Source organism: Ptychodera flava (genome assembly GCF_041260155.1).
Source record: "Ptychodera flava strain L36383 chromosome 3 unlocalized genomic scaffold, AS_Pfla_20210202 Scaffold_25__1_contigs__length_14229661_pilon, whole genome shotgun sequence".
Lineage (NCBI taxonomy): Eukaryota > Metazoa > Hemichordata > Enteropneusta > Ptychoderidae > Ptychodera > Ptychodera flava.
Genome location: NW_027248279.1, coordinates 11,224,805 through 11,249,655, shown reverse-complemented (window position 1 = coordinate 11,249,655; position 24,851 = coordinate 11,224,805). Strand labels below are relative to the sequence as shown.

Here is a 24,851-nt window from a genome sequence, read left to right as displayed (position 1 = left end):
TAACCTGTAAAAAATATGATTGGTTAGCTGGATTTTTTGTCATTTGCTAAAAAGATAGGCAGAGATCAGAATCTAGTTCATTTCGGCTGAAAGTAGTTACAAAGTCATTTTTCGTGTACGGTCCAATCGGGACCGCTCGTCGCAAGTTTCTCTCTGTGACCTTAGCAGGGCTGTGGTGGCCGGGAACACGCAGCATCGTACGCAGGGATAGGACAGCATCAACCGAACAAACACCGCAGCAAGCAGCTTAATATAGATTGTTATCATCGTATTGCCAGTATTATACACCTTACCAATATAATTGATGCCACCGTCATCACCAAACGTATTATAAACGTCCAGGTGAAATTCTGACGACAGTGAGCACACCGTCATCGACTGTGTGAGCTACTCCTCTGCCCCAACCCCCACTGCATCTCCAACACGCAACAGTAACTATCCAGTGTGTTTTTACAGATACACTATCCGTGTTTAGTGTCAGTTATTTTCCTCGAAGACAGAAAACGCGCGCTTTAGTTTCTGACTTGGATAAAATCATTGAAATTTAACTTTTTTTCCATTTTTTTCATGACATGGATATATCCATGATGTAAACAACATGTTCAAAAAAGTCAGCCCTGATAACGCCGACACGCCTTTTCAAAAAACATCATTGGCTGCGTTTTTTTGTTGCGCGGCACAAGAGAGAGTCAAGGCTTACTCCGTTTTGCAGTAATAAGTAAAACTTTTGAGAAAGTGACTCTTGATTATATATTTCACCATGTTAAACAGCATATATGTAACTCCAGCATGGCTTTATTAAGACTAGCTCTACTCAGGCCAATCTTGTAATATGTGAGGATTTTCTTACAAACTGTTTCGACGAGAAATTACAAATTGATAGCATCTACACTGGCTTCTGTAAGGCTTTTAACGCTGTTAATCATAGACTATTAGTTTACAAACTAGAGCGTTGAGGTCAAGTTCTACCGTTGTTAAACTAGCATTGACGTAACCGTCAAAGAAGAGCAGTTATGACAATCGCTTTTCTGAGTGGGCCCCAGTATCATCAGATGTATCCCAGGGGTCACTATGTGGTCCACTTTATTCAGTTTTTACGAAAATGATATGTTCACATTGTGATTACATCTTCAATTGTGTATTTTTACAGCTGTTTTTGCCATTTTTGTCAGACCACTGATAATGAGGTATCATACATTTCAACCATAAACAACAAATGTGTCGCTACTAGATATTCTCTACATAACACAGCCGAGGTTTATCGGCGTTAGGTCGCTTGTTGTTTGATTTGAATTATCCAAGATGTTTAATTTATGATTTAATTTCTATGGTCTAAGAATACAAAATTATAACTCTCCGTAAAATACATTAACCATGATGCAATAATAGATTCTAGCTTCTATAACACTGATCCTTTTTTTCTACATTGCATGTATTTTTGGCCTAACTGAAACGTATCCCCGAGGGTTTATTTAAACCATGGGATCTTACTGACAATTACTTTGAGCGATCGTTAAAAATAGAATACGAGTTTTGAAATGGATGCTTGCCATGTTATCATCAAGATAAATAAGGATTCAATATAAACGTCGCGGTCCACTGCATGATTGTTAAAACCTCTTTGTTCGGTGAACCTTTCTAATGGTAAAAGCCCATTGTAGATCTAACAATACAAGGCTACTGCACTGATGCTTGACCGCCCACATGACTGTGCCTAAACTACAACTGTCATGCTAAAAGCTGACCTTTTTTGCTAGGCTGCACAATGTAGCTGAGATAAAATATGATTTAAAGCTTTCGAGAGATTTTGACGCTAGAATACATAGACTTGTAGTTCAAATGTTGGAGATAATTATCGAATAATCATTGACATGTCACCTGTTCCTTTTTAGACAAGAATTCCATCGTAATGTATTTTAAAGCCTAAATCTTAGCTTTAAGGACTAGTCAAGAAATTTTCATTTGATTAGCTAACGAGTGATAGTTTTATTGTATTTATTTTAAGGTAGCATGCACCTCTCATACTTTCCTCAAAGAAGTTTTCTACCATTCTCTTCTAAATCAGGAATAAAAATCGGGGTCTGGGTATAAGGTTTGATACTAGCCAAACAGATTACCAAAGGTTTATCGATATTTGAAATGCGAAATTGCTGCCATCACTGTGTTGACTCTATGGAGAGAAATAATATTGTCGATTTTCAAAAAGCTAAGACGGTGAACGTTTTTCCTTTCTTCAAACTAAGGCTTCATTTTTAACCCCCATAAGTGGTTGATCAGAAAAGATTGGAAAAGTTTAAGAATCCAAATATCTGTCCCCGAGGCGCATTCTACCTTAATCTAAATGGTTACAAGTCGTTTTGCAAAATGACTTCACTTGCATTGTGCCAAATATTTTAAGCAACACTTCTTTAGAGACCGATGTCTACTTCGTAATGTAAATACTGCTTTGTAAAAAACCTTTCAGCGATCCCTACCTTACTCGAGACTTGATTCATCTGAAGACACCTGATTACAGAACCTTACAACAAGAAATTGCAATTTCCTGATAGCGGTGGTGGCAGTTAATTGAAAATAAATTTTCCTTCGCTCTGATTGGAGTGTCCTGTTGTTGGGATAACCAATGCGTCCGACCACTGGGCCTCAGTGTCGTTAAGCCGTTGAACGGGTCAGTGTTTTGGCAACGACTATGACAAATACTTTTGTGTTTTATTATTATATTTTGCCCGGTCACATGATAAGGTCACAAGGGGACAACTTGAAGTGTCTTTTGAGTCAATGATGTTTCAAAGGAATACGGCTGATCTTATGAGTTGAGTGTGTTTATTCACACTAACTTCATTACTGTTGTCTTGGCATTTGTCTTTGGACATCATTATTTGGTACTAATTCAACTCTCGCAACAGTGGAGGTGGGCAATCTACATTATACTGACGTCCAGGTATGTAAAAGTCGACTTCTAACAACAGTGACTCGGAGAGTTTGGGATCGTGATTCCATAAATACTTTTTCCTCAAACATAATCGCTGTCCTGGGAAAACTCTGTTTGTTGCTTAAACTAGGTTTACTAAATCATCTTTTCATTTTATTAGGCATTTTGGGCATTACAATCGTGTATCATGTAAAAGTTCATTTGTGCTTATGTAATTTTGTGAGTTTACCAATCATCAATAGAAATCCGCCACAGTAAAAAACGGTCGACCTGTTGAGATTTCTATGACTCACTTATTTGGCAAAATCGTATTTGATGTATCGAGAATTAACTGGGCTGTATGTGCAGCGGACAATAAGCCATAAATTTGTTAAATGTTTAATGCTAAATAATGTTGTATGTCGCCTTTTGTACAATAAAATATTCAACAAGTAAAGAATAAAAAACATACATTAAGAACACAATAAGAAGAGCGTTTGAAACAAGATAAAAGCAATGATCTCATAAATATTTTCACGATTTCAGAAGCTAAAATTGTTGAAATAGAAATGTTTTTCATATTGATTTTTAAAGTAGAAATTCTGTTAAACACGTGAATTCAACTGGGAGCAAGTTCCATGAATTTTGACAACAAACTGCACGGATGCTAAGGATGTTAAAAAATCTTGGTACTACGTATACAAGATTCAAAGTTAATTTATCCGCAGATTAAGCATATAGATCCTAACCATTTACACAGTGGTGCCTTATCGTTTCTTGTATCTACAACACGATTAGAACTAATTTGGGATAAGTGGATCTTCATATTTTTTTCAAATTTCTCAAAAGTGTTGGTGCCATATAGCTGACTGTTGCAATATTACAAATTACTCATAAAAACAAGTGTGTAACTTAAAGCAGATGAGCTTACATTTGCAGTTAAAACGACCTTACTTCACTATCCAATTATCCCAAATTAGTTCCAATCGTGCGCTACTGTACTAGATATTCACACCAATGTCAGTATTAAGGGAGAACGCGCCCGGGGGGGGGGGGGGGGGGCAGATATTCGGACTCTCAAACTTTTTAATTCTTTCCTGGTCTATCATTTGTGGGTTTTTAAATTTTAATCTTCTAGTTAAGTGTAAGAAAACTTTGACCGGCTTAGCTTTTCGAAAATCGAAAATTGATTTTTTTCCTCCAGAGATTTAATACAGGAATGGCGGTCATTTTTTTTTTTAAATATAATTAGAGGTTATTAATGGCAAGCAAGGGTATTTGGTTGCAGATATAAGACCTCTTGTGTGAAAATTAGCATATTGGGCGGAATAATCACCGAGCGAAGCGATGTGATTATTTCACTCAAATAAAAAGGACTGCCGCAGAATACACAGCAGCACTCGTGCAAATTCCGCTTGTACGGCGCGCTTGCACTAACAGGCCATGCATGGGGTTGTGTCATATTATTACATGGCCTGTTTGCCCATTAGGTAAATCTCTATTTAGATTCAATACCCAACGTTTCCCAACTCGCTTTACTAAACAAAACAATTTTTATCTACCTAGGGTAAATCTGACACAAAGGGAACATGGCGTAAAATACGCAGCTACCTTCCAGTGGAATTTGCTCCCATCAAATATCAAAACGTGCGGTTTTCTTTAACTTATTATTTTTTTGTCGTTAGGTATAATTGCCTGTCTTCTGTTTATTAGGAACACTGACTTAACACCAAGTGCTCACCACATATGAGATGACTTTATGTCTCATCTTCTCATATTATGTCTACATGTTTCTGGTGTATAAAATTCGCTTTACTTCACATTACTTCATTTTAAGAAATTCAATTCAGGACTCCCTCTTTCTAGATTTAAAAAGCTAATTTCAACTGACCGCCCCGACTATCTTTTTCTTCATTATCCAAAGTTACTGATCATTGAATAGGAACGGCAGGGTTGTATTTTTATTGCCATTGGGGAAAGGGTTATAGCGGAAAGTTTGCTTTAGTTTCCCATTTAAGCTGTATTTTATTCGAATTAATTTAGAATATACCTCTCGTCACAGTGGCTCGAAATACGGTAGTTATAGTTTCCAATGGACACACAGGCGTAGAACACAATTGTATCAAAAAAACACACACTGCACACGATAAGCGCAGGAACAGAATCGGAATCTACTGACATCGTATTTACGAATTTTGCACCCAGTAAAGAAGGTTATGTTTCCCTGTCAAATAAAGAGATAGAGGTTGTTCAACTTTGAAGGGAAGTCAAGACGTATGAGAATCCATGTAAACAATGCGAGAAGTGTAGACTAATGGGCAATATTGATAACACATCGCTACTAAGGACAAAAACGACTTTGTACATTTGGTGTTTCTTATGCTATTTTGCGTGTTATTTAACGTGTGATGTGTGGATAGCTAGAATTAATCAGTGTCTTTTCCGCGTACTGTAATGTCATTTCACAAAAAAAAAAAAAAAAAAAAAAAAAAACTATGTGTGTGCTATCGTACGCCAGCCGAACTCGTGACTACATTTCAAAATTAAACAATGTATCAACACAAAACATGAGAAAAGGACAAGAGAGAGCACAAGGGAAATTGTAACTACAAATTATAATAACGATACTCTTACTGTGCTTGCACTTTTTAAATCATTCATTTACTTCCTTAAAGAGACACTCCCACTTGGTAACATTTTTAAACACGCTTTTTTAATGCCAACGGTCGATATTTGACGTGGCGACTGCGCGCGGATCGAGAGGTATCGATAAAACATATCTTCAAAAAAGTAAAAGTTTGAATTCCGGTGGCCCACCTAAATTCAGCTTCCGAAAATCGAACGTTCGGCACTGGGGCCATTGTCAACTAAGCTATGGAGTACCAATCTACGCTGACGCTGCTGTACCACTTGCGCCAGTGATCGGTCATGCCCCGTGGGAGAAAGCTGAGTCTTACTGACTTGGCGAAAAAAACGACTAGCTCAGTTACGTGCGGTTGAGACATAGCGGCCGCCGCGTGGTATGCATAGACGCATACCACGCGCGCAGCGAACCACACGTACTGTGTGGCAGACGACAAAATGTAGTCATCGGAGGCGGCTAATATTTAATACGTACAAACTGATGTTTATGTGGTGTTGTTAAAAATATAATACAACTGATTTAGAATAATGAAAACGACAAAAACTATGGAGAATTTAAAAAACTTACCTGAGGTAAAGGCATAATGCTGTATATAAAGTCTTTGCAGTTGGAAGTAAATTAATTGCGTCGTTCGAACTTATTGTAGACTCCCTAGAATATCGTCAATCAGCACAACAACAAACCTTCGGGGGATTTCGGGTCAAAATCAGAAACGATCGTAAAACTTCGAGATGTGAAAAATACGCTCGGGAATCGTCGCCACGTCAAATATCGACCTTTGGCATTAAAAAATGTGTTTAAAAATCTTACCAAGTGGGAGTGCCTCTTTAAAACAGTCCTCGCGAAAATGAGAGTATAAAGTCTGAAGTGTCAGCCACTGAATTTTAAAAAAAACTTACACACGACAAGACGTTTCGGTAATACAATGCAGTAAAATACACTTTATATATCGTAGCATCTGTGTACGGGCATCTTAACATTCTTGTCAAACATAATGAAGATATTACACCTCCGGTAAATCGTTGAATTCAAGCCCAAGTGGCGAAATGTTGAAACTTGGGAATTACTAGAATGAAGATTTACAGTAACCGGTACAAATTATAGAAACATGACATCGTTCTTCTCCAACAAAGGCTTATCCTCAAGCCTTATAAAAGGTGTCTCAAATATAGATTGAATACAAAAATATTACGTTTACACAAAATACACAAGGAAAGTACAGAATTTCAGAAGAACATCAAGTGGAAAGTACAATTTTTTTTTGTAATTAGAAATATGACATCGTTCTTTGAAAATAATCGAATAATGTATGTGTTGCAGTGCTGATAGCAGATGTATACAAACTGTATCGGGCAATGTCCGCGGTTATGTTTGTGATCAAAAGCTTTAAGTTTCTCCCAGTGAGATCCGTTTCTAGAACAATTTCGATTACCATATTGACGACGTTCAAATTTAAAAACTAACTATTCGACTCTCCAACCCCCCCCCCCCCCCGACCCTTCGTATCGGAGACGTCTTACGCGTAGCACTGCAGCTTCGGTCATTCTCGTAGCTCTATAATTATCTTCACTTAATAAAAAACACTCCCAACCCCCAAACCAACCCGCGTAGATGAGGCTTCGAATAAAATAAAGACAAACGAGTATAAATAATTAGATTTCTCTGTTGAACAATACCAATATTTGGAATTAAAGCGAGTCTACTATACAAACTATTTGACCACAAAAAACCCTCGAACAATTGTCAAATTCAGTTTGCAGACAAAACACGCTGTTCCAACGATCATACACAGTTTCTTGTTCAACTTCGACAAATCTCGAATCTGCTTACCCTTCAAAATGTTGATACTGTTGTCTTCTCATGGTTGATCTACCTTGACGTGTTCTTCGCTAGCTTCCTTGGGTTGAATGATTCAGCTTGCCTCTGTAAATATCAACTTCTTCTGTAATTTTTTTCGGTCTGAATTCTGCATTCTCCATCCTTTATGTCATCCGGGGAATTTCACTCAGGTGTTCGGGAGTGACTCGCTTCTCGCAGTTATATCGGGAAACTCCATCCAGCTTTGCTGCGAGAGGCTTCGTTTTCTTCGTTTTCGGGGAATCATGCAGCTCAGATTTTGGTAGAACGACTCGCTTTGCAGCTCGAGGCTCGATCAAACACCACATTTGGTCGATATTGCAACCGGGTTTTAGTTCTCCACCATATCAAATTGTATAGAAATGTTCTTGCTGTTCTGAATCAGGATTAAGGGGAACTTCAGACCACAGTACGCGTAGATGGAGTACATATATATAGATCAGGCGACACAGGAATTAACGTTGCGCTCGAAACTTTATTTCCCCAGGTCAGCCTGATGGCTGCCTGGGGCAACTCTTAGCTCCGAGAGCCTGGAGATATGCTCACTCCAAGGCCCCCAAAGTCCGACTCTCAAATTTACAATACTTTGTCGACAAGTAAACTTGCCAACGCTAGTTCCACAATCATTATACACTCAGTGTCACAGTTTTCGGACGACCTCAGTTTCGGACATTTAGTGACATGCTATTAGTTACACTCACTTCGCTCCGTATCGATAGCGTTTTACAGGTCATGTGACCTCATATTAAGTCAGGTAACACTGTTGTCCCGTTTTCGATAGTTTTTTTGGTAGAAACTATTGAGTTCGCTACGAGCGGCGGTCACAAATTGTCGTCTGACACCGCGTCAGTGATACTGTCAACATACTGCCGTCAGGTCAAAGTAACTGAAATTTTGACTAAAGTCCTGATTTAGCATTAATTTTGAGTGTGGGGGAGAATAATGATTTTGAAAATATTCTTTCCATTGTTCGCTACGATTGCATGTAGTTTTAACGAAAACTGCGCAGTTGTTTCGAGAAAAAAAGTACATTTAATGAACGTAAGAAGTGTACAAGTTTTCGGACAGACAATATTTAGCATAATTGTGTAAATGTAGTAAGTGACTAACCGAGTAAAACTTGACAGGTAAATATTCCATACGATGAAATATACTCGCTATTTTTATTAAAATACTTCCTATGCGATTCTAATACAAACAAATATGCAATGGAAACAATTATAAGTAATACTCACTGAACAAACTTAGCGAAGTTAGCCACACCGTACGATACAAGGTGCCAAAAGCAACATACACACAGACAGCCCGTGTCCGATATCTAAGCGCTATACACGTCGAAATATAGTTGAGTCGTCCATGGATTAAACATAGCTAATTATCATCATTCTTATATACAGTTTTCTAACACATCGATATTAAAAATCGGTGGTTTTGAAGTTTCAAATTATCGATACTTAGCTCCTAATCACATTCCAAACACGACGTCCGATTTCTGGGATTGCAGTCCGATTACTACGCCCTCAACATGGGGTCAAAACTTTAGCAACTTTTACCCTGAAATACCACTCCCGTCGTGTCAACTGATTTTGAGGATAACCACAATAAAGTTTCGAAAGGTATGGTAATAAGGTTTCGTATTGCTGGTCATTTACGAAACGACTTTAGGCGAAATTCACTACCCTGTCCGAAAACTGTCACACTGAGTGTACGTAGTACGTATGAGACATGTCACAACACCATTGTTTTAAATCCAAGCTGTGAAAATATGAAAAGCGATACTTAACAGCTACTGTTCTGATAAAAGTTCGACTACATTGTCTTTCTATTGTTCAACCTTGCGTGAGACATTTCATGCATAATCATAGGAATTCACGAGACATGCGGGTGCCTGGAATGGCGCTGCCATTGAATTTAAACAGAAAAGACTTGAAAATGTAATTTGCCGCCAATTTTGAAGAACTACACCTCCGGTAAATCGTGGGAATTCAAGCCCAAGTGGCGAAATGTTGAAACTTGGCGAATTACTTGAATGAAGATTTACAGTAACCGGTACAAATTATAGAAACATGACACAAGTATAGGGAAGGTTTCATAAAGTTCTTCCTGTTAATATTTACTTAAATAACATATCGATTTTATTGCGCTATACAGAGTGAAGTTGCCGCGCAAAATAATGTTGTTATAAACACTATACTGATGATAAATAAGTCACTGTAATTTATACAAGGTTGCATATGTCATGCATGTCTCTATGGCGACTTTCAGAGATTTGATGTTGTCAAAAATAAACAACCACGTGAACAGTTTGCAGCTGAAAATCCAGAACTTCCTTAACCCGTCAAACTTCACAATGCCGGTTGTATTGTCTGTCTTCAGTTTGAACCAACGTTCTAGAAGTAAAAGATTGATTTGCGCATCAATGAAAAATAATGATGACATCAATATTGAACCAAGCAATTCATGGAACAATATTTATCATATATCACCAATCGAAATTTAATAAGCACCGTTGTTACTATATTGTGTAGACATCACTGCCATGCCTCCGATACGCTCTAAAATACAACGTCATTGCCTGATCTTTGCAAAAGATTAAAGCTTCTGTCTTCTTCTTCTGTGCTGCGTGAATTTGTTGAACGTGTAGCGGCGCATAAGACCCAATGAACCAGCTGACTCGCCTCCAATAACTATTATACATTGACGTCTTGTTAATAGCATGGTTCTTTTCGTTGAAGCTTGTTTTTTTGTCACTGTAAAATTTTTATTGAATTAAATGACAGTGTAGAATTTGCGAGTATTCCCTAGATTTGTGATGTTTGACGTTGCAGTAGTAATGATATCGACGTGTGTGAACGAAAAATCGTTAAAAGGGCGCTCTTAAAGAGACAAAAATGATGCCGCCGAATTACACGTGATAACCATGTGACTTTAATACGATTTGTGGTGAACCATTACATTTTCAGTCGTACGCTTTGGGGAACGGCATGGTTCACGGCAGGAATTAGACTGGAATCAGAGTAGAAGTGTTGTGACATTGAATTTGAATTAGCTAAAACAACAATCGCTATAACTGTTGATGATGTTTTCATCGTTTTTGTTCCAGAGCAGTATTTTGTCGTCCCACTCCCTAAGATATGTCGAAAACAAAGCATTACCACTACGTACACACAGCACGCCGTGTACAATTTGCAATGATATCGTCAAAAGATAAATTCGGTCCGGCAACAGACTTTTATTTCAACAATGACTTTAACTATTGAACAAGGAAAGTTTCTACAAAACGAACAAGAATAATGACAGATACATCAATAGGTACAGCTGATGGAGATTTCATTAGTTAATTTTATCACAGAAAAATGATAGAAATATTCTTTGAACATCAGTGATCTTCTCCCAGCCCTATATTCCCATTTGTACATTCCGTTCACCACAAAAAAACTTTAACATCTCTAACCTACAAAACCATCACCTATGGTGGCCGAGCATTTTCATACGCGTCACATAAACTATGAAACGCTCTACCACCAGACAACAGAGAATCCCAAACTTGGACACTTTCAATAGAAAACTGAAAACGCACATGTTCTCCAGAGCAACAAAACACTGTTTTTGGGTTTTGGTGCTATATACACTTTGCTGATTGATGAATAACTGATTTATTGATTGATTGAAATACTGTGGAATGTAAGGATACAGGAAATCGACAAGTGCGGGGCCAAAGTGAGGGCCCTCACAATCGAAGTGCGAGCGAATGTTAGTGCTCTCACTTTGAAAGTGCGAGCGATAGTGAGGCTGTGAATTTCACCTTGATCTATAAAAACTTACGCACAAAGTCACTTCTCCAGGTTCACTCCTAAAAACCGCGCCGATACAACCCTAGGAAAGTACAAGGCTGCGGCGCAGTGCTGTGTAGGAGTGAATAGCTGAGGGTACGCTCTATACCTGTGATAATGGCCGTGTACGGCACGGCATATAATGACCTGTTCCACTTACGTCGTTTGACATTGCTATCGGATATTTACAGCTACTAGACTATACACAGCATCGAAATAGGATTATTTTGGTGACATATTTGGTGAAATCCCATATATATATATATATATATATATATATATATATATATATATATATATAATATATATATATATATATATATATATATATATATATAGGCTATTTACCTTCGATTTGGCAAGTCTACGACATCGTCAGGTATGGAACTGGAGTCGGACTAAGGAAGTCGGCTTGCGGTGGTTAATTTCAGATGGCCTATATATCGGTTATTTATACCTACAATTAGACAAGTCTAGTATCGTCTCGTATCGAAGTTAGAGTCGGATGAAATATAGCGCGCGGTGTTCGCGTTTTGAGTTTGACATTGAACATGCTAGGAATAAAAGAGGAGTGACGACAGATACCACATCCGATACCCGAAATTGACGTTAACACTGAGCGGTGACCATGAAAGACAATAGAGGGGGAACTGTCTAATGGTTAAATCCATGTAATATCGACAAAATAAAACATCGAAATCCTCGACTTCACGGGAGAGAGAGAGGGTGGGGAGTTACGCCGTCTGGAACTGATTGTGTGGTCTTCGGATTTGGCGTTGGTTTGCACATTGCCATTGCAAAGATATCGAAAATGTAAAGATACTTTCTGAAATTTGACTAACTTTATAGCAGAGAAGAACAAAACCACAAGTGTTGAAGTTACTCTTGAGATGTTGGTTTCACAAGTTTGCTATAAAAATAGACCATACTCAAAGAAAATGATCTCCATGGTCTTCTGTTACAAAATAATAATCTTATGTTCTTTAACGCCACGTTTCTAATGATCGGTTGATGTCATTTTTATTTTTATAAACATAGATCTACGCACCTAAACGCCTTGTCTTATCTTGCCTGCCTGTCACGGAGTTTAATACTATATGTTTCCCAGCATACAATGTCAACTTATGAGTCGTTCATCGAGAGGCCGGTGGTGAAGTGTCACAGATGGCTCCGCTTGCAGTCGTGACCACTTGGACATAACAGCCAAATTAGATTCTTTTGAGATTTTTGTAAAGTACGGCATAGAACTACAGAATTATGAATTTGTTGACCTCATAAAATGTCACCGTTCATGCTTTGAAGCAGTCTCCACGTAACAAACATGTCTCACGTTCATCGTCGTCCTTTCTGTTAATTTGCCCATTAAATTAATTCGGCGGTGATAATTTTCTGAGAGCCTTTCAATCCGTAAAAAATCACAGATAACCAGCTTATCTGATATGCATTTTGCCGTGTTCAGTTTTGATGAAAAAAGCAAATACTGGTAACAAGCTGTCATTAATGTGAATGCCTATTTACTTTGATGACAAAAGAAGACAAGTATCAGTGACAAGCTTCAAGTAAAACAATACAGGGCCAAATCATTTGTTGTTCACATCTGCAGCCTCGTCAGCTGGATCGATGGAAGGTTGATTGATATTGTTATTAGCACCTTGTCTATTTCTGATTCATCTTACCAAACAAGTACTGACACTCACAAAACAAAACTTTCCGATGATCACACCACAGATCCAATTTAAAATGGTGGAACATGAACACATGCAAAGTGCACAATAAACGTGCCTGCAACGATGAGTTTGGTCGACTTACCCGCAGTACCAACACGAAAAAAACTGACGCAAAATTTCTCTCCTTACTAATACTAGTCCATCTAAAATACATTGATTACACAACAAACAAGGATGAGAGCAACACACCTTTAAACCGAAGCCATCCGATTGTTTCGTAACGCTGGCTCATTCTTTTAAATTCGCCAAATGTATAATTTCAAAATCTATTCCGTACTTTGCAATGCTTTGTAAAACTTGTGTTCAGTCTCGTAGTCTTTAATAAAAAAACCCGGAAATTGGGATATTTACAAATCCTGCCTGTTTTCAGATTATTGACTGTTCATTAGGGTGGGTTGACGTTGTGAGCGTGAAATCAATGTGATGAGGGACCATGGATAAGTATTGAACATGTGCGTTTACGGTAGCTGAGTTCTCTTTTTGGAGGAAGTGGTGGCGCTGAGGGCCGTTTAGTCAGGTTTTTGAAGGTTTACTCGGTTTCTTCAGAGAAAACATCGGAAGTTGACCATGCAGATATATTTGCGATAGGAACTGTCGAATATTTATTTTCCGTCTTTGGAAGTCAACAGTATGTAATCAATCCGTGGCACAATTCGGCCAACCAATAAACCAATTTGCATTTTCAAATAAGAAAATCGAAAGGAGCTAATTTTCAATTTTCAAATGGTTTTGTAATCTTGATTATTAACTTTTAGGCCTATTTCTAAATTTAAAATCTTTGGGCTGAGATTGAAATATAGGAAACAGGTGTATACTGCTGTGAGGATGGCACTTTACGGCCATTCAAATTTCCCTCTGACAAACTCTATTTCCCACAATTCGTATTTCCGTTTTTTCAATTTCCAATATACCAAATGTCCGATTTTCCCATTTCATTTGGGGCGTGGCAGCTGATAGTATCTATCTTTGGCCTAGGAATGCATCAAATTGTGACAGTTATTTGCGCGGGTAACTCGTTCAATGGATCGAGTAACGAACATACAAGGAACAATAGTGTTGCGGCCGCCGGAAAGGAAAGTCCGATATAATCAGTTTGACCTGACCTGCTGAAGTTTTGCGCGCTTCCCGTCAACGTCGCAAACTGGAACATTGTGTAAAATTGTGACAGTCATCAGCCCAATCAGAGCGCGGCATCCACATTTAATTTTATCTGATCAATTTATTCAGCTGTCAATCTGTGTACGCAATGATGTTCTCCTCATATCATAGTTTTAATCCGTATGCCGGCTCACTTTATAAATTGCACCCGTTCCAACCCGATCCAAATCTTGACCTTAAAGGCGTTTGATATCATGTTTGAGACATCATCGTCTAACAGTTCGTTCAGAGATACCACTTGCCGTGGGCAAAACATTTTGGAGATGAACACCTATTTCGCGGTGACTTCTTCCTTTATCGATCACCCATTTCTTGAATTTCCTGCGGCTGAACGCGCACCCGCACGTGCACTCTACCAACCAAAGAACAGCTTTTTTTCTTGTCTTCCAGTATGTGAGACGATGTTGGCCAGTTTGTTCAGCCTCGCGCGCTCTGTACGTACGTGTGTAGTACTAGTACACACACTCTAGAGTTTGCAGAAGCCGTCTGAGATAGCGTTCTACATTTGCACCATAAATCGGAAGAAAAAATGTTGACATTGCACTAAAACGGTCACTACTCTGACAATTTGTAGCTGTGGAAACGCAGCTATTGTTGGCGGGGTAGCGTGCGCCGCTATGCGGGTCATCAAAAGGCGGGGTTGACCTTTGATGACTTTTTGATGACCTGCATGGCCACGCACCCTACCCCGCCAACAGATAGCTGCACAGCTAGACAATTTGATGTCCCAGTGAAGAATGTAAGATGTATAATAATAAGATTATCACGAAAATACCGCAAAGGATGCACTATGACATCGGCGCCGTGCATCACCCTCCGCTTCGCGTCGAGCGATACGCTGCGCCAATGTCCTCGTGAATCCTTTGCGGTATTTTCGTAATAACCTCATATATTAGTAAAGTTACGCGCCCGAAAGGCGCGCCGAAAAATGAAACTGAATGATGAAATCCATGGCTAGCACGATGCATACTAGGCAAGTATGAGCCCGTGTCGAAATTTAAAAACACACTGACCCCAATTGGCATTTCAAAATAGGTGACCCCATCACCAAAGTGAAAAACAGGGTGACCCCCATGAATCCACCGGCCTCCAAGGCCGAAGAAACTGACCAGTCCCTCATCCCCGCTAATTTTTAAAGTATCTTGTGCCAATCATCGTAACCAAGCCCCGCCCTAGTACATTGGTCACACTGAGATAAATGTTACACCTTAATTCCAATTCGATACAGTTATTTCCGCCATAGTATGAAAAGATACTGAGCCACGCCCCAAATGAAATGGGAAAATCGGACATTTGGTATATTGGAAATTGAGAAAAACGGAAATACGAATTGTGGGAAATAGAGTTTGTCAGAGGAAATTTGAATGGCCGTAAAGTGCCATCCTCACAGCAGTATACACCTGTTTCCTATATTTCAATCTCAGCCCAAAGATTTTAAATTTAGAAATAGGCCTAAAGTTAATAATCAAGATGATAAAACCATTTGAAAATTGAAAATTAGCTCCATTTCGATTTTCTTGTTTGAAATGCAAATACTGAAAAATACTGAAAATACTGAAAAAAATACGGTTTTACCCCTTTCATGTGATGTTGACTATATAAGATCCCATCACACATCAACTTACATATAGGTTTAATATCGGGATTTCATACGATGAAATGCAGTGTCTGTTTCCTGCAGATGATTTTTCCTCCTTGGTTTCATCACTGCTCTTCACTCTTTCTGTTTAGATGATCATTTCCATCTTGATGTTTATCAGTGAATACAATATGATTGTTTAATCTCTGTAACAATCTCATTGACCCTTACAAATGCTGAACTGTTAAAATGTAACTCTATAAGGACTCGATTGATCTTCAAAATCTTCCCCTAGAAAATTCCATATTAATGGAATCACTAATATTTATGAAATATAAACAGTGCAGATAAATCGTTATTTACACGAATCTTGTTTAATACTGTTTTCCGCAAAACCATGTTTTGGAAATTTTTGAAACTGCCGTTATATTAAGCGACTACGATTATTTTGCCATACGACGATAATGTAAGATTACTCCGGATCCGAGGTTTCGGGATCACAGAAATTCTTACTTAAACATCTAGTAAAGAATGATTCCAGTCAAATGGCTGTTCTCGGAAGCAGTTATACTGGCTGCATGGCCTAGCATCGCGTACTCACTGTGATGTACGCATAGCCTTCCAGTAAAGCGACAGTCTGCTGAACGTTATTACTTAATTTACTCTGTTTTGATATTTATATGCCAACAGACTTTGAGCAAGTCTGCATCTGCTACAATATCATATACAATGTGTCCGACATGAAAAAGAGGGATTCAAATGTAAAACGCACCCACATGTACACTACAATGCCAAGAGTGAATATTAACCTTCAGAGGGCAATGAAATGATCTTTCACCGTGTGCGGCATATAAATACATTGGCGAAACCTCATGAGAGGTGCTAAGGTTAGCATTTTGATCAAAAAAGTTCGTCTCATTGGCAAAATCCACGAGAGTAGAGATTTTTACCGCCAGGTATAACTAAGGTAAGTCACTCCTTGTGATAGTTGACCGCACAACTTGATGGAGCAGGTGCCGGTGGCCCTAGTCACTATTAAGGTAGTGAAAGCAGACTACAGAGAATGTGAAACGGTTCTCCTAAAAAGTCACGATGACAGTAAAACGGACCTTCAGGACAATGTCACCATCAGGATTGCTGTCAAATATTTTATTATTTTAATTCATATCTTAACATCGGGCAATTTTGGGGATGTAAGAGAATTCGACAAGTTAAACTTTCAGAAAATGTCAATTTCACACTTTTATTTGTCTATTTTCAACGTAGCGCATTAATTATCACGCAGATAAAGTATCGTGCCCTGAGGCCGCTGAGAGCGATCGTCACGCTTGTGTGCATGGACCGTTTGGTGGTCCCTCGTTCTGTCGCCCTCTACGCTAATGTGCTGAATATGGTATTGTACCTATAGTGCATGGAAATATAAAAACATGATTTTAAGAGGTTAATCAAATTTACTGTCACAAGATCCTTATGTAAACAATTATAAAATAACACAAAACAGCATTTGCCAATATCTATAGTCTTTCAGAAAATATATACTTTGATGGGATTATGACCTCAATTTCCTACAGAGAGTTCATTAATTGGAAGTGTTCAATATTTTTCTTGTGACCTTAATCCCCCTTTTCAATTTACGCGAGTTCATTTACAAGTTGGTGGGCTTCGTGGACAAAATAATGCGGACAAATATGTCTGGCGTTCATCTGCATATCGCATGACGTGAAGGAAAAAAAATTGCAGTTCTGCACGGTACGGACTACAAGGAAAAAGCGCACACCGACAGGTTTAACTATATTACTGTCATTGGGAAGATGTTACAACAGAACATCGAAATCGTCCAATTAATAATGTTTGTACATTCATGTCAGTTTGGGGGAACAGGAGATTGAAAGGAACATGGATGTCATTCACACCAACCTCTAAGGAAAAAAAATTAAACAGTAGAAGTTACGCTTAGGGAATTCACAGTCAATACACAACGATAAAAATGTTTTCCAGGTCAAGAAATGGGAAATGCAAGAAATTCAAGTAAAGGCAGATGTTGTATCCTTTCATAGAGTTTCTAACCGTTATGGGATCAGTGAGATATCTCGGGGCGACTAACTCTAACATCTGCTTTGGTCTTTGGGGAAATTTTGCGTTTCCAACGTCATGTCGTCTTATTTAAATCGAAATGTTTCAATATTTATTGTGATATTAAAAAAAAACACTCTATGTTGCACTTTTATTCGTCACGAATTCAAAAATAAAGAGAAACAAACGATTTCGTGTTTGATACATTTAATGCACGAATTACATAACAGAATATGAAAGTGTACATTGCGACTTACATTGCGTGGAAGTGGGATATGTTTTATCAGTTTACAGTGATTGACAACAGTTTCAGTAGCAATCGAAATGGAACATCTTCATAGTTGCGCAATTCATTTACACATGTATAAGTCAGTAATCGTTGAATGTTGGTGACAGAAAAAGTGAACAAATCTTCAGCTGATCCTGGATACAAATGAAAGTTTGTATAAATATACATGTCTATTTCCAGGATGATAAGACTGTATACTATGAACTATAATGAAATGAAGCACACACGGTTTCTAGCCTTTGAATAGAAAACTGAAAATTACAGTCCAAGCGAGAATTTCTAGTTTTAATACTGACAATGCAATGCACTGCAAATTTATCAATGAATATATACCGTTCTATCTGCCCTTGGAAAACGTTAAGACCACAATAAATTAATCATCAGCATAAAGATGTTACACATGTACGACTCAAGTTTATGACTGCTTAAATCGGTGTCACAAAAACTATACTGCGCTAGCTTTTGCTTATTTCATGACAGTCCGGCGCTGCATAAATGACCGAAAAGAAATGAATTGCGACATACGAACAAAACTCTATAACTTCAAGTTCTTTTAGAGAACCTTGCCCTATTTTAAGAGTACAGGAAATACAATATAACGCATTACATATCTACTATTTTCCTCTACAATGCATTGACATTGCAAGCCATGTGTACTTTAAGACCGAAAACGTCAAAGAGAAGACTTTCGGTAAATCAATTACAACAGCTTTTGCTTTCCCAAAACCAGTTTTATTCTTTTCAAAATATATCTGAGTAACATATTTTAAAGCAAAACTATCTTTTGTTCATATTTCTGGAAATTTTATTGTTGGCTGCATCCATATTTTACCTTGTGAAGCCACAGCCTTCCTATAAGAAACTGCGGATGTAAATTTCCTGCGATGAGCGTCACAGCGCCCTCTTTCAAAAGAATCTCATGATTTGCCAGAGGAGGCGCTGTCACGAATGCGCTTCACTGGGCTTCACAAGTTTTCATGGCCGGCCATCCTTGCTGGCCGTCACCGCGTCACTTGCTCACTGTCAAATCATGGACAGTTTGGAATTTACCATCGCGATCGGATGGAAGTATTTGTTGCATATTATGCAGGAGTTATCACAGGATATACAGGTAATGTTTTACAAGTACGTTTCACTGACGAATGAACCGTACCGGTCGCGATCGTTTGTCTCTGGTGTAACTGAGATCTGATGGTTTGTCAGGACAGTCCAATACACAATCTCATCAAAATATTCCATTCTTGTGAGTTTGGAAAATTAGAAAATCACCCGTGTTTTTTCAGTGAAAACAGTCAATCCATACAAATACGGAGATCAATTTTTAGTCCGAAAACCATTTTGAGAATTTATGATTGAATTTTAAACTCTACATTTTCAAGAATCAATTGATTGTTTTCATTCATTCATTATGATTCATCAAAAGTTACTCATAAATTGTTCACACAAATTTCTCATCATGGATTCTGGTCACTATAGACAAGTCTAGCGACTCATACACAACAAAATTTTAGCCCCTACTTGATGTCTAAATTTTGTAATTCTATCAAATATTGAGAAATTCTCATCATGACCAACTTTACTTTGGCATTCCAGTGACGTCACAAATTCAAACTGCTCATTGCAATCAATGCATTTATGAAAATGTCAGAAATTTTTCACCCAAATTTTTAAAACTTGGTTTTCAACCACCATAAACGTGTCCATCGAGTTGTGAACAAGAAATTTTTAGCCCACACTTGATGTCTAAAATTTCTGGATTTTGAGAAAAATGGAGAAAACCTACTGACCTACTTTACTTGAAGTCAACAAAACAATCGATGACGTCACCGATGCAGACCGTCCATTGCTTTCAATGCATTTTCAAAAAATTCCTGAATTTTTCACCAAAATTTTCACAATTCTGATCCGGATGCACATGAAGTTCTGTGTCGAGTTGAGGACAAGAGATTTTTAGTCCAAACTTGGGGTGTAGGATGTGAAAAATGTGTTAAAAATGGTGATATTTTGATGAGATTGTAATGCATATCTATGTTGATACAGAGTATACACTGATTTGGTGGACGGACCGAGACCACTCTGTGACAGCAATTGTTGTTGTGATGTCATCATTGACTGCAATGAACTCTGGGTAATACCCAACACCTTCAAATAATACACAATCCAATTGTCCATCAGATCTCAGTTTTACAATGCCATTACTCCATTCACCTTACAAATATAAATATTGCCGTGTGAATCGACATCCAAGCCTTGTGGATACTTCTAACTATCATTGTGATATGAATTCAGAAAATTCAAATCAGAATCTAAAACATGAATGACATCTGTGTCTTCATCTGACACTAAGAGATGGTTGTTGCTAGTAGCCATTACAGAGTGTGCATAACTGAATTGATCACTGACTCTTGCAAGAAGCCTTCCATCTTTGATGTTGTATTTGATCAAACGTTTACCTTTCCTGTCGGTGACAAAAACAAATGCTGCCATTACAGTAATGCTTCTAACCTCAATGTCTGCACTTTGGGGAATAATTTGAATAATTCCTTTATTTTGGTAACGAATAAGTATTTGGTTATTACCTATGTCAGTGACAAAGAAATGACCATCAGGGGATATAGCCACATTCCATGGCTTGAATTCTTTGTCAAACTGACCATCAAATCTGATAATTTCTATGACCAACTTATTCTTATCGAGTATTTGTATGCGATGGTTTTCTGTGTCACAGATAACAAGCTGATCTCCATTCCATGCCAGACCCTTGGGTAATTAAACTGTCCTGGCTCTGTACCAGACTCCTCACTGCCCAATAACTGCACTGTCCACTCAGAACTGAGGAGTAACAAAGCGTTTAAAGGTCAACCTAAATGTAAACAATACTGCAGGTAAGTTTTCACTTCTCTATTTTTGAAATTTATTGTTGTTAAGAGTTTTTCCTGTATGACAGGAGTGTAAGATTATATCCATAATTTATTAAAATGTTACTGCCATTTTACCTGTGAAGTACAGAACAATTTTAATGTCAACCTCAATGTAAGCAAAACTATTACAGGTAGGTTTTCACTTCTTTTGGGAGTTTATCATTGCAATTTTACCATGACAGTAAATATCACGTTTATTGTTTCACTTAGTTGTCATACAGGGATATTCTTTGATGAAGCCTATTATGTCAACTGTGGTCAGTCTTTGGTTTTGTTGAAATCATTACACTATTTGAAAATACTTACATTTTAAATGTGAGGAGTTTGCTCACTGTGTATTTATTATTTCACAAACTCAAACCAATCCATTTATGATTTATTATTGGTCTATAATTTTTGTGGGTTCATTTCAAAAGAAAACATAAAAATGTCAATAGAGAATTGAATTTTAGTGCCTTGTTTTGTTGAGTCACATATATCTTGTTCACATTGGCAACCCAACTGAAATTTGGGCCGACGCAAAATAATTGTCCTTTTGGGATTAATTTGGTCCGTGTCCCACACTTAACGGTACCAGAATTAGGGCCGACGTAACTTTACCTTCCTTTGTGACCTCTGACCTGTCAAAGTTCAAAATGGCGCATTTGAATATGGCACGCTGTTTCTACTGTTCATGATTTTCCTGTGTTTTTACGCACAAGAAGGGCAAATATGACTACCACTCACCCTTTTAATCATCGGAGAGACCTTCACCATTTATTGGATGAGCATATGGTATATATAAGACCGCGGTGGAGAAATAACCAGTGCGCGGCATTTTTGACATGCCTCTCTAGTCTATTACGTGCACTGTGGAATCGAATGACATGGTCTCGTTTGCGGAACAAAGGTTGGTGGGAAGTTCAGCGTACATGGGATGATATTAAAATGTAAAGACTGGATTGAAAACTTTCGATAGGTTGTAAACTTTAGTTTCAAACGTCGTTTGTTTTGTGTGAATAGTGTGACTAGTTCGACTTCGATCCATAGCGGAGCCTGGTCAACTGGGACCAGGGCCGACGTAACGTGTCCACACTGGCGATTTGCGTCGGACCAAATTTTGCGTCGGCCCTGAGTCGGCCCTGAACCCCCCCTTCTAACCGGGACCAAACTGAGTCGGCCCAGGGCCGACTCAGCGTGTCCACATTGGTTTTTTACGTCGGCCCCGGCCCTGGTCGGGACCTGGGCCGACGCAAAGTCGTCAGTTTGAACGTACCAATAGAGAGGAACCGTGAATTTAAAATTATTTTATGTATTTTCCTTCTTGATTCAAAACATTGCTCTCTTAACTGTAAAAAAGAATAATTGAACATAATGTATGGGCAAAGTGCAAGTTGTACATAGTACAATCACCAAACCAAAAATTGAAGTTCATCTTTGCAATTTGAAGTATTCTGAGTATTTTTTAACTTCTTCGTCACAGTAGCACATCTTATTTAAAACTCTGACCAAGCATTGTATCTCAGGCTTCACAGTCAAAATTTGTAATGTTTTCTGTGATGGTCTTTGTCAAAGTCTTTGGGATCATGACGATAGAAAAATATTATTTACAGATTTTTACCCATGGCCCTATAAAATGCATTCACTTGGAATTTCAAATCTTCAATGAGCAGCCCTTGCAACCTTTGAATTCTATTCATAATTATGTGTCTTGTATTAATGTATGAGTTCATTTTCTAAAAGCACACAATACCAAGACATACAGGATATGTACTGAATTCAATGGACCATTGAAAGTTAGTTACTTTGGTTTGCCTCAACATAATATTCAGGTTTATTATCTGTATACATAACCTTCATTTTCACACTTATTTTGACCTCCATTACCAATTTGGCGTTGTCAAAATATTTTTGCTTCATCACACAATATTTATAATGATTTTCAGATTGGCAGCTACCTTATCTGTAATATTGTAATTCTTTGCTAAACATTTTGCAGTACAGAGTTATCCCATGAATGTTAACAAAATTCATGACAACTGGGAATGAATCTGGTTTTCTCTCAAAACCTTATTTTTTAAAAATTGTTGTTTGAGATTATCTTGACAGTTGAGAAATACCAACACAGCATGTACATCAAAGGAATCACAATGATCAGTCTGACTTGTATTCTAAAAAACATCTCAGTTTAAATCTGAGATCAGTTCTTTGTTATTCAGGTCAATCATAGAACTCATCAATTCATTGTATTGTTCTTCGTACTTGACATTGATTTTACAAGAAGTTGAATTTTTGTATAATGTAGCAATTTAACTAAATATCCTGCATAGCGGCTTGTACATACAAAATTAAGATTTGTGATGACACAGATCTAGTTTGAAAGTCCACAGAGTGAGGCTCCCATATCAGGATACACTACAGTATAAATTAAAGCTTGCAGGACTCAAATTTGCACTTTGGACAGCCAGAGTTAAACTTGTAGTATTATCTCTCTTGGCGAATTATGAATGTATTCAAATGCAATCACACTATCATGAGATGAATTAAATTTCTGTTGGAATGACAGCTCATATTGAAAATTTGATAGCTAAGTCAATTTTGAAACATGATATACGTCAACTTGGAACCGGCATTGACTTTGGAAGCTCTTGTTATGAGTGTAGTTCAAGTAGCAGAATTTAGCATGAATTGACTGGAATGACAGTTCATATTGAAAACTTCAGCTCAGCAAAGTTATTCTTGAAAAATGATGTGTATTGATTTCTAGCCTGTATTGACTGTTGCACCCCCTGTTATGAGTGTAGTTGAAGTAGAAGAATTTAGCATGAATTGACTGGAATGACAGTTCATATTGAAAACTTCAGCTCAGCAAAGTTATTCTTGAAAAATGATGTGTATTGATTTCTAGCCTGTATTGACTGTTGCACCCCCTGTTATGAGTGTAGTTGAAGTAGAAGAATTTAGCATGCACTGTTTCAATGGATGTCTATTGAAGACAAATGACATTGTGTTTACTGTTTTGATGTTGATTTTGAGCTTTGATGTATAATAATAATAATAATTTATTTATTGCCATATGCATTAAAATACAATGGAAATTGATTTTTCACGTGCGCATCAGTGAAAGAATTAAAAATATCATAAACTGGAATAAAAATACTAAAAATAAACACACGTTAAAATACAAAGACTAAAAATACGAAATGTGAAACAAATATATTACATTTGATTTAAAATTCGAACTGCTGATGGATAAAAACTCTTGCGAAAGCGTTCAGATTTTGTTCTGATGCATCGATAGCGACGCTCAGAAGGTAAAAGTTCAAAATATTTATGGGCTGGATGATTTTCGTCATTAATGATAGATGTGGTTTTCCGAATGGTCCTGGAACGATAAATTGATGACATTGAAGGTAAATCTGAACCAATGATCTTCTCTGCAGTGCTAACGAATTTTACTTGTGAATACAACTCTGCAGTAGTGATATTTCCAAATCAGACTGTAGTAGCATGTTAAGGTACTCTCAAAAGCGGTGTGGTAAAATTAATCAAGAAATTGACACAACTCATGCCAAATTTCTTCAGGCGTCTCAAAAAATACAGGCGTTGCTGAGCTTTCTTAATTAAAGACTCTGTATTGTCTGCCAAGACAAAGTATTAGAGAGTTGAATTCCAAGATATTTAAAAACAGACACAATTTCAACCTCACTGCCTTGAATCACGATGGGAATAGTTGGCTGACTGACTTTCCTAAAGTCGATAATGATTTCTTTTGTTTTACTGACATTGAGTTCAAGATCATTTGTATCACACCATTCCACTAAGTTAACGATTTCTTTTCTGTAATTTGACTCATCATTATTACTAATCAATCCAACTGCCG

General features: G+C 37.7%; 1 protein-coding gene and 1 long non-coding RNA gene across 3 annotated transcripts in view; one reads left to right on the top strand and one right to left on the bottom strand.

Annotated features, from left to right (window-relative positions):
* LOC139125244 (centrosomal protein of 63 kDa-like) overlaps nt 1–24,851 on the bottom strand; it is a 513,301-nt gene that overhangs the window by 30,629 nt on the left and 457,821 nt on the right. The gene's annotated exons all lie outside the window — the stretch shown is intronic.
* LOC139125260 (uncharacterized) overlaps nt 20,859–24,851 on the top strand; it is a 172,141-nt gene continuing 168,148 nt past the window's right edge. For both annotated transcript variants that reach the window (XR_011550170.1, XR_011550169.1), the window contains exon 1: nt 20,859–20,953. This is a non-coding gene — a long non-coding RNA (uncharacterized lncRNA). The remainder of the gene's footprint in view (nt 20,954–24,851) is intronic.